This window comes from Phyllobates terribilis, unplaced genomic scaffold (genome assembly GCF_046119375.1).
Source record: "Phyllobates terribilis strain yellow unplaced genomic scaffold, ASM4611937v1 Scaffold_10__3_contigs__length_209671492, whole genome shotgun sequence".
Taxonomy (NCBI): Eukaryota; Metazoa; Chordata; class Amphibia; order Anura; family Dendrobatidae; genus Phyllobates; species Phyllobates terribilis.
Window position 1 is genome coordinate 170,416,059 of NW_027362770.1, and position 10,904 is coordinate 170,426,962.

Consider the following 10,904-nt stretch of genomic DNA (forward strand, 5'->3'; position numbering starts at 1 on the left):
TTAAAGTCAATCACTGGTTATGAAGCTGGTACAGTAACTCCTGGCACTTCTCATGATCTGAGGTTCTTGTCATCGCTACAGAATTTACTATGTATATTTTACATAGATAGAAGAATAATGGATCTATCTAGGAGAGCAACTATAGGGATGCAACAAACCAAAAGGTTCCTCCTTCACACATAAAATGCACATTATTAAAAGCACATGAAAGATGTCAGTGGATGTAAAGTTATGGCTGATCAGTGTCCACATTACATACAGAGTCAGATTGAGTCTCCTACCTTATCTAGTACATGATAATGAAAAAAACCAGCATTAATGTATATATTATTACATATTTATTCTGTTGGAAAGCTTGGAAGTAGGACAGGAAGCAATAGAATCACCAGGTGCAAAATAAAGAAAAGCTTAGTTATAACTTGACCTGTTCTTTATCCTATCTATGGACATATTAGATGTGATGGATTCTTCCAGCTGCAGCTTCTCCCTAATATATTTATAGAACCATCATATACATATAATGCAGCATGAAGGGGCTCAGAGAAGGTGGCAGTGAAGGTGTGTAAGTGTCTGATGGGGTCACACAGCTCATAAAAGGACAGCTGCCCGGCCTCATAATCCAGACATATCCTGACTCTATCACTGGAGATTTTGTGGGGTAACTGGATCATTTTGCTATCATGTATCACTGAATACTGATTATTAAATCTCCTTAAGCACCAGGACTTGTTATTATATCCAATGTATGACCGCCCTCCCCTTCTGTCTATACTGGGATAACACATCCCCACTCGCGATCTTACTAATCTTCTGCACTCCACATCCCAGTAATGTCGTCCTGAGGTAAATCCCCTCCTGCTCATCACCTGGTCCTCCTGGAATCTCTCTGCTGTTTCTGGACGTTTCTGTTTCTCTTCTCTCCAGGTTGCAGTTTTCAGGTCGTCTGATATAAGGAGATTATTAGCAGCTGTGTTTATATCCAGTAATATGTCTGCAGGACCCTCCATATAGATCCCGCTCCTTATACCTGATATTACCTCACATAATGTGTGTAATGTGTGTGAGATCACAGCCACATCCAGGTCATCTCCATCATGGGGCTGTTTATCATGTCCCCCTGTGTCCTCATCACCTCCCTCCTCCTCAGGATCACACAAGTCACCGGTGTCTGGTTCCTGTAAGACAGTCAGTGGGTCCGTCATGTTACACAGCTCCTCAATGTGTCTCATCTTCCTGGACAGCTCGTCCTTCTTTATCTCCAGCTGATGGATCAGAGCAGACAGTGACAGTGACTCTTCCTTTTCCTGCCTGGAGATCTCACTCAGGACCTTCTTCTCCAGGTCATCCACCCGTCTCCTGATGTCTGTACACAGGGCAGTGACTCTCTCGGCTTCTCCAACTGCTTTTTTCTGAGCTTTTCTCCAGTGCTCCTCCAAGCTCCGGACTTTTTCACCTGTGTTTTCTCTCTGCTTGGTCATTTTCTGGAGAAAATTTCTTAGTTTCGCCTTCATCTTTTCTGAGGCCTCATTTAGCATCTTCACCTGGTGTCCCTGATGTTCTCCAGCCAAACTGCAGGACACACAGATACAAGCAGCGTCCTCAGTGCAGTAATATTCCAGGATCTTCTTATGGACAGAACATTTCTGTGACACCCCAGGGGTCTGGTTGCCACAGTGATAGAGATATTATGTCTGAGAGCAGGTGGGAGGTCCTTTGGTCAGGGATCCTGTGCATGCCACACCTCCTGCCCAGTCTTGGGAGGGGAAGAACTTCCCCTATATAAACCCGGGGCTGAAGCAGGGTTAGCAGTCAAGGAGAGTAGAGACAAGAAACAGTCACAGGAAGAAACAGCAGAAGCTCAGTGGGAGCAATACTACTACAAGTCAGGGGCTGGCAGCTGCAGAGCTCACCCTGACTGAGGAGCTTTCTTACCGGACCCGGCGTCCGAGGCTGTGGGGACTAACTCTTACCCAGCAGCAGAAGCCGACCGGCAGGGGATTTCAGGTCCTCAGGCCCAGAAACCCGAAGGCACGGTCACACGTGTGGGACCAGCACCGCCATCGTGGAGCGGAAGCCATTAGAAGGCCCCGAGTCACCGGCCATACGGGTGAGCACCACACGGTACACTCAGGGACGTGGGCTACTTATATCCGCTTCTAGCAAGGTAGCCAGAAGAGTACAGTCAGTTTGGGAGGTCTACAACTCCGCCTGGCCAGGGGAGATCCCATCTGCTCAAGGACTGACCAGGCCCCATTCACTAGCAAGTACTCCGGGAGGGTCTATCGTTGTTACCAGTAAAGACCCTGAATTACACCGCACCGTCTCTGAGTGGTTCCTGCTACCCCATCATCCACATCTGCTGCCCTGAGGCCATACCCCTCCCGTTGGGGGTTATACCATCTACGCTGCACCATCCATCCACCGGCCTCAGCGGACTGTCCTGCAGCGGCAGCTCCATAGCTGCATTCAACGGGTGGCGTAGTCGTCCTGCATCTACCGCTGTTACATCGCCGCTCAGTTTGACTCCCTGGGCACGGACCGGGTCACCGCCACGAGACTACAACCCCCAAGAGATCCGGCTCCGGGTAAGCTCCCGCGTGTGCAACGCAGCGCGACACAGGCCCAGGGGAGCGTCAACTTTGGCGTAGTCGGCAGGATTTCGTGCCCGCAACCACCGGGTACTGCGTGCCTGAAAAAGAGACTTTTCAAACTTACCTGTGGTGAAGATTCCCGCCATCCGGCGCCATCTTCAGCCTTCTTCCCGCCATCGGTGAAGTTTCCCGCCATCCGGCACCATCTTCTGCCTTCTTCCCGCCATCCGTGGAGTTTTCCCGCCATTGGACGCCATCTTGAGGACGCCGCGCGGGAAGAAGAGGGGCGTGGACTGCGAAAGCGCGCGAGAACTGAAGCCCCGCCTCACGTCCGGACGTTGCGTAAGGTCCTGGAAGGAGCCCAGCAGACGCCGACGTCACAGGAGCGCGACGGAAGGTCCTCAACCCTGACGATCCACTGCGGAGCCGCGGCCTACGGAAGAGGATCATCGCAAGGTAGGCCACGGTCCACTAGGGGGGAGGAAGATGTCGGATACGGAGGAGAGCTTCACTGCCTCAACCCCCGCCAGCGCTACCGCTGCTGCAGTTATGCCCTTCACCATGCCCTATATCCCGGGAGCAGCTTGGCTACCCCAGTACTCAGGGGAGTCACATACCCTGCATGACTTTAGAGAAAAGCTGGATAGCCTCTTCCAGGTGTACCCCCTCACAGAAGAGCAAAAAGTGAGCATCCTGGTGGCCCAACTAACTGGGGCAGCCAAAAGGGAAGTAAAATCCTGGCCACCTGGGAGGAAGACTGTCGCAGGGATACTAACCCGGCTGAAGGACACCTTTGATACCCGCACCTCAGCCGAGATTAAGCTTAGATTCTACGGGTGCAAGCAGCGAGCGCATGAGAGTATAAGGGACTATGCACTAAACCTACAAGAGGCCCTGAGGGCCATTAAGCAGACCGACCCTGATGGAGTGGGAAACGAGGACAGGCTGTTGACCGAACAGTTTATAGAGGGACTGTATTGTAATACCCACCGAACCCAGTTGCGGGCAATGGCCTTACAGGATCCCCATCTGGGCTTTGCACAGTTCAAGGACAGAGCCATCCGGGTGCTCCGAGAACCGGCACCGGGTGGCGTTGTGACCCACAAGCGCCCTGCTATCACTTACCACCAGGAGGCGGCGCCCTTGTCGGCAGGGCCTGTGGGAGCTGATGCGCAGGCTTTGGACAATGACCCGGCTCCAGACCTACACCATCAGGTCCAAGAGCTAGCTAAGAGCGTTGCTGCGCTAACCCGAACTGTGCAGTCTTTACAGGCTTCCACCCCAGGGAAGATCCAGCTGGCATCCGGACCGGAGGACATCCCGTGGCGTCGACCAAGGAGGACCCCACCGGCCAGAGGAAGACCCAGTGACCGATACAGCGAGGACGGACGACCCATCTGCCGCCGCTGCAATCAACCTGGACATATGGCAAGGTACTGTTCTTTAAACGGGCACAACCTGGGGTAGAGGGCCAACCCCCAGGAAAAAGATCACCAGGCCCATCGAACTGGCGCGACAGATATGTGGGAGGACGTCCAGTCTTGCCTGTGGTACTGGATGGCATTCCCATGAGTGCCCTACTGGACACCGGGTCACAGGTCACCACCATCCCGTACGTGCTCTTTAAGCAGTACTGGAATGACTCGGATATTACCCGCTACCCTGACGACGACTTGAGTATCATCGCCAGCAATGGCCAGCCCGTGCCACAGATCGGATTTAAAGAGGTGACCATCAAAATCGGTAGAGTCGAACTGGCAGCACAGGGACTGATCATTGTAGATATTGACAAACATGAGAGTCACCCAAAAATAACTCTAGGAACTAATGTAATTGAAAATTGTCTTGCAGAGGTGATTTTCCTTTTACAGCAGGTTGCCAAGAACGCCAGCTCCGGCGAGCAGCGGGTGCTCCAGAAAGAGATCCGGGCACTGATGCGACGGCAACAGGTGGAACTCTCCGGCGGTGAGATTGGTAGCGTAAGAATGTGTGACCCTTTTCCTATTGCCATGCCCCCAAAAAGTGAAATGATGATTTGGTGCCGGGCAGCTATTGGTCTGAGAGGTAGAGATTACCAGGCAATGGTAGAACCAGTTTACTCAGACAGTAGGCCCACCATTTTGACAGCACGGGGGGTGGTCAATGTACGACATGGGAGGGTGCCCGTTCGCATAATATCGGGGAGAGGGAAGTGTACCTGCCCCGGTATGCCACGCTAGCCAAATTATATACCATTAACCAAAATGCTATACAATCTGTGGAACCCTTGCCTCCATCTCACCCGGAGGAAGGTAACGGCTCTAAGAAAACAAAGGAGGACTGGTGTCAGCAACTACATTTGGGTACTGACTCCACTTCCTCACATCAGAAACAGGGAGTCTATCGGGTGGTTCAAGAGTACGAGAGAGTGTTTAGTAAACACCCGTTAGACTTCGGGCGAGTCAAGGGGGTAGAACACCACATCCCCACGGGAGACCATCCTCCCATAAAAGAGAGGTATCGACCCGTACCCCCTGCACACTACCAACACGCCAAGGGGATGCTTAGAGACATGAAGGAGGCTGGGGTGATCAGGGATAGCTGTAGCCCCTGGGCAGCTCCACTAGTCTTAGTCCGAAAGAAAGACAACACCATGAGGATGTGTGTAGATTACCGGAAAATCAATCGTATCACACACAAGGATGCGTACCCCTTACCAAGGATAGAGGAGTCATTGGCTGCTTTAAGATCTGCTAACTTCTTCTCTACCTTGGATCTCACTAGCGGGTACTGGCAGGTTCCTGTAGCAGAGGCGGACCGGGAGAAGACCGCATTCACCACCCCGATGGGACTTAGCGAGTTCACCTGCATGCCGTTCGGACTCTGCAACGCACCGGGAACCTTCCAACGACTAATGGAGTGTTGTCTGGGCCACAGAAACTTCGAGACGGTCCTGTTGTACCTGGACGATGTCATCGTATATTCCAAGACGTATGAGGACCACCTGAAACACCTGGCGGAAGTGTTCGAAGCTCTGGCAAGTTACGGCCTAAAGGTGAAACCCTCCAAGTGTCACCTCCTGAAACCAAAGGTGCAGTACCTGGGACACGTGGTGAGCGCTGACGGAGTGGCTCCCGACCCTGATAAGATCACCGCAATTAAGGAATGGCCAAGCCCCTCCAGCGTAAAAGAAGTGCGGCAGTTCCTCGGGTTGGTAGGCTACTACCGAAGGTTTATTCCCGGTTTCACCAAAAAGGCAGCACCTATGCAGGACCTCCTGATAGGCCAGTCCTGGAAGGCCAAGAACCAGAAGCCGCCCTTCAAATGGGAGGAGCTGGAAGAAGAGTCCTTCCGCCAGCTGAAGATGGCCCTCACGGGGGACGAAATCCTGGCGTACCCGGATTATAGCCAGCCCTTTATCCTCTACACCGACGCCAGTAACATCGGGCTAGGAGCCGTACTGTCCCAGATCCAGCAGGGGAAGGAACGAGTAATCGCCTACGCCAGCCGAAAACTGCGACCCACCGAAAGGAACCCCGAGAATTACAGCTCATTTAAGCTAGAGTTCCTGGCCGTAGTATGGGCAGTCACCGAGCGCTTTAAGCATTACCTCGCTTCTTCCCGGTTCACCGTGTACACGGATAACAACCCGTTGACACACCTGGACACGGCAAGACTCGGTGCCCTGGAGCAGAGGTGGATGGCCCGTCTGTCCAACTACGAGTTCACAATCAAATACCGGGCAGGACGCTCCAATACCAACGCGGACGCCCTGTCCAGGATGCCCAACCTGCCGGACGGAGGAGAAGATCCGGAGGGACTGGAAGAAGTTGAACTCCCTGCGTTCCACCGTCATGGGACTATTCAGTATTCCCACCAGGTAAGGAGTAAGCAGACTGCTACGTTGAACCCCTTACCCCACTACAACTGGGCGGAAACGCAAGACAGCGACCCTGCCGTCCGACTGGTGAAGGAGATGCTGACTCGGCCGGAGGCTCGCCTTGAACCAGACGCTCCGGAGGAAGCCAAACAACTATGGGCAGAGAAGAGTCGACTGTTCCTTTACAAAGGGAAGTTGTGCCGCAGAATGGTTAACTCCCGGACGCATGAATTACTCTGGCAAGTAGTGGTGCCACGAAGGGACGCAGCCATGGTGATGGAGGCATACCACGACGGAGCTGGGCACTTCGGGTGGAAGAAGCTGGAGTTCCTGCTGCGCGAGCGGTTCCACTGGGTAGGCATGAGGGGAACCATTGAGAAGTGGTGCAGAGACTGTGGCCCGTGCAACCTGAGAAGGAAGGACCGTGCCAGCCAGAAGACTCCCCTGCAGTCCATCGTCACCCGGCAACCGTTGGAACTGGTAGCCTTGGATCATGTAAAACTGACCCCAAGCAGAAGTGGCTACGTCTACGCGTTAACCATCGTGGATCATTACTCCCGGTTTCTGGTTGTCGTCCCCGTCAAGGACTTAACGGCTCAAACAGCAGCTAGAGCCTTCCAGCAGCACTTTTGCCGTCCACACGGGTACCCGGACCAAGTGCTGACGGACCAGGGACCTGCCTTTGAAGCGGAGGTCTTCCAGGAATTCTGCAATCTGTATGGCTGCCGGAAGATAAGGACGACACCCTACCATCCGCAAACTAATGGACTTTGTGAGAAAATGAACCAGGTGGTAATGGATCTTCTAAAAACGTTGCCCCTGGAAGAACGCAGTCTGTGGCCTGAGAAGTTGCCCGATCTGGTGGACCTATACAACCACATCCCGGTAGGTTCCACCAACTGTACCCCGGCTTACCTAATGAGGGCAAGACCTGGTAAGTTACCTGTTGACCTGGAAATGGGAGTCCTGACACCCGAGGACACTTCACCAGAAACAGACTGGGACACAGAGAGGCAGCAGCAGTACCGGAGAGTACAGAAGAGCGTGGAGCGAAGTCTCTGTCAGGCTAGGGAAAGACAAGAGAAAACTTACAACCAGTATGCTCCCGCTGTTCCCCTGGTACCCGGAGAGCAGGTCTTGAAGAGGAAGAGACGGCTCCACAAGTTGGATGACCAGTGGGAGAAGGACCCGTACACCGTACTGCCCTCAAGCCACGAGAACCCGAAGGTTTGTACCATCAGTAAAGACGGAGGGGAAACCACCGCCATTGTATCCCGGGACCACCTGAAGAAGTGTCCTGAACAACTGAGGAACCCTGAAGAGGAACAAGAAGACCATCGACCCGTAGAGGAAAGGGAAGATATGGTTAGTACTGTGCTCGGGGACTTCCCTCGGTCTTGGACTCAAGTCAATGGTGCAGTTGTGGTACCCGTACTCACCTTCCTCCAACCAGCATCCCAAGCACCTACGGAGCAACAGGTAGAGCTGGAAGAACAGCCGGTCCAGGAGGCAGAAGACTCCACACAAGCAGAACAGGAGGATCAACCCTCTGCTTATAGTGAGCCTGCCGTACCCCTAGTGAGACAAAGAGCCGGTAGACAGCTGCCCAGTTTACCCTTGACAGCTCCTACACCCTGTAGTTCAGGGCCAGACAGTCAGCTCCGTAGGTCCACTAGGGCCACTAGAGGCCAGTTACCCGCACGCTGGAGGATTTGAAGTGTATAAATTGTTTTATTTATGTTTATCTGTGTATTGTTGCTTGTGTATAATTTTGTGTTTCCAGTTATTTTTAGGAATCCTTGGTGGATTTACCGGGAATCCTTGTACATAGTTGGAGCGTAACCCAGGATGGACTAGAGACTGTTAAGGACTCGGGGTAGGACAGACCCCTACCTGGTTACGTCTCCCTGTTTTGGTGAAATGGACACCTTGCTTTCTTCAAAGACTGCACCCGGTTACGGACATGCCGTGACCACCTTTATGTGTTTCTTATTGTATTGTTATTGTTATATCTTGTTATGTTTTTCTAAAATATGTTTAGTCCCGGAGTACTAAATTTCACTAGGGGGGAATGTGACACCCCAGGGGTCTGGTTGCCACAGTGATAGAGATATTATGTCTGAGAGCAGGTGGGAGGTCCTTTGGTCAGGGATCCTGTGCATGCCACACCTCCTGCCCAGTCTTGGGAGGGGAAGAACTTCCCCTATATAAACCCGGGGCTGAAGCAGGGTTAGCAGTCAAGGAGAGTAGAGACAAGAAACAGTCACAGGAAGAAACAGCAGAAGCTCAGTGGGAGCAATACTACTACAAGTCAGGGGCTGGCAGCTGCAGAGCTCACCCTGACTGAGGAGCTTTCTTACCGGACCCGGCGTCCGAGGCTGTGGGGACTAACTCTTACCCAGCAGCAGAAGCCGACCGGCAGGGGATTTCAGGTCCTCAGGCCCAGAAACCCGAAGGCACGGTCACACGTGTGGGACCAGCACCGCCATCGTGGAGCGGAAGCCATTAGAAGGCCCCGAGTCACCGGCCATACGGGTGAGCACCACACGGTACACTCAGGGACGTGGGCTACTTATATCCGCTTCTAGCAAGGTAGCCAGAAGAGTACAGTCAGTTTGGGAGGTCTACAACTCCGCCTGGCCAGGGGAGATCCCATCTGCTCAAGGACTGACCAGGCCCCGTTCACTAGCAAGTACTCCGGGAGGGTCTATCGTTGTTACCAGTAAAGACCCTGAATTACACCGCACCGTCTCTGAGTGGTTCCTGCTACCCCATCATCCACATCTGCTGCCCTGAGGCCATACCCCTCCCGTTGGGGGTTATACCATCTACGCTGCACCATCCATCCACCGGCCTCAGCGGACTGTCCTGCAGCGGCAGCTCCATAGCTGCATTCAACGGGTGGCGTAGTCGTCCTGCATCTACCGCTGTTACATCGCCGCTCAGTTTGACTCCCTGGGCACGGACCGGGTCACCGCCACGAGACTACAACCCCCAAGAGATCCGGCTCCGGGTAAGCTCCCGCGTGCGCAACGCAGCGCGACACAGGCCCAGGGGAGCGTCATTTCCTTTTCTCCAGAGAAGTGCTGGGATCAGATAAGACGTGTTCTGGTGATTTGCTGTGAGACCTCAGGTGTTTATCACACAGAGAAGCCTCACAATGTAGACAGGATCTAACAGCAAGTACAGGAGAGTCCACACAGTAAGTGCAGCAGATCCCGGTTTTGATCTGTGTTGGTGGAGTAAACAGGAAATTCTCCATTATGTTACGTAGAGTTAAGTTCCTCATCAGCGCCGGCCGCTCCTGAAACTCTTCTCTGCACCCAGGACAGGAATAAACTCCAGACTCGTCCTGTGTATCCAGCACACGATCAATACAGACCCGGCAGAAGTTGTGTCCACATCTCAGCATTACAGGATCTGTATAAGTGCTCAGACAGATGGAGCAGTCCAGCTCGTCCCTCAGATCAGCAGACGCCATGGCTGACAGAGGAAGAGAGAAACGAAACTGCAAAAAACTAAACTTCCCTCAGAAACCAAAGGTTGAGTATAACTATGTATACTCAGGGTGTGGCTGAACTCTGATACATATGTAATCCTCATTTTCATGATAAATTGAAGTTCTTATAGTAATGTATGAATATATATTTATATATTTTTTTAAGCTCTGGGGTGTGTGTACATATATTTCCCCACCACTGAACGCAACAATATTGGAAGTCTGAAAGTTGCCTTAGGCCTCATTCACACTTCCGATGTTCTCACATAAGTGCTATCTGTGGTATTCATGGATAGCACTATTACACGTGATATCTATGGGGTCATTCATTTGTCTGTGATTTTTTGCAGACTGAGCGGTCTGCGGAAAATCTCGGAGACATGTCCGATTTTCATCCGAGCTTCGGATCAAAACTGGCAATGCAAGTCTATGGGTCCATGAAACAATGTAACTCCACTCCGATAACTCTAACTCTAGAATAATAGTCCTTTTACTAAGCACTCTGTCCTCCTGGATAAGGACAAAGAACACAGTCTATTCAGAAAGAATCCTTAAAATGACAAATTCCTGTTTGAGAAGGGGCAAAACAACACAGTCAGTTCTTTCAATGGAGATACAGTACTTTGAAACCAGGGCAAAATGAATATAAGGACCGATTCATTAAAGCTTTCACTTCAGAAAATAGACATAAAAGCTTTGAAAAGGTGCAACATTTTTTGCCCAAGGGGAAAAATGTTGCTGTTTTTGGCATTTTTAAGCCAGTTTGAATCTGCTTCGCTGAAATGGCCAACAAATTCATCAAAAGTGATAGTGTTTTGTAGTCAAGAAATGTTACTCTAATCCCTGACTGGAGTAGCATCTCTGGCGCAGTGCACGGGGACACATGCCACTCAGGGGAGAAACCAAATTCATTAAGGGGCGTGTGTCTCCAAATTAATTTGGCACCTTCTGATCC

General features: G+C 51.9%; 1 pseudogene; it reads right to left on the reverse strand.

Annotated features, from left to right (window-relative positions):
• Positions 1-270: 270 nt before the first annotated feature.
• Positions 271-9,995, reverse strand: LOC141164655 (E3 ubiquitin/ISG15 ligase TRIM25-like; annotated as a pseudogene).
• Between the last annotated feature and the right edge of the window lie 909 nt (positions 9,996-10,904).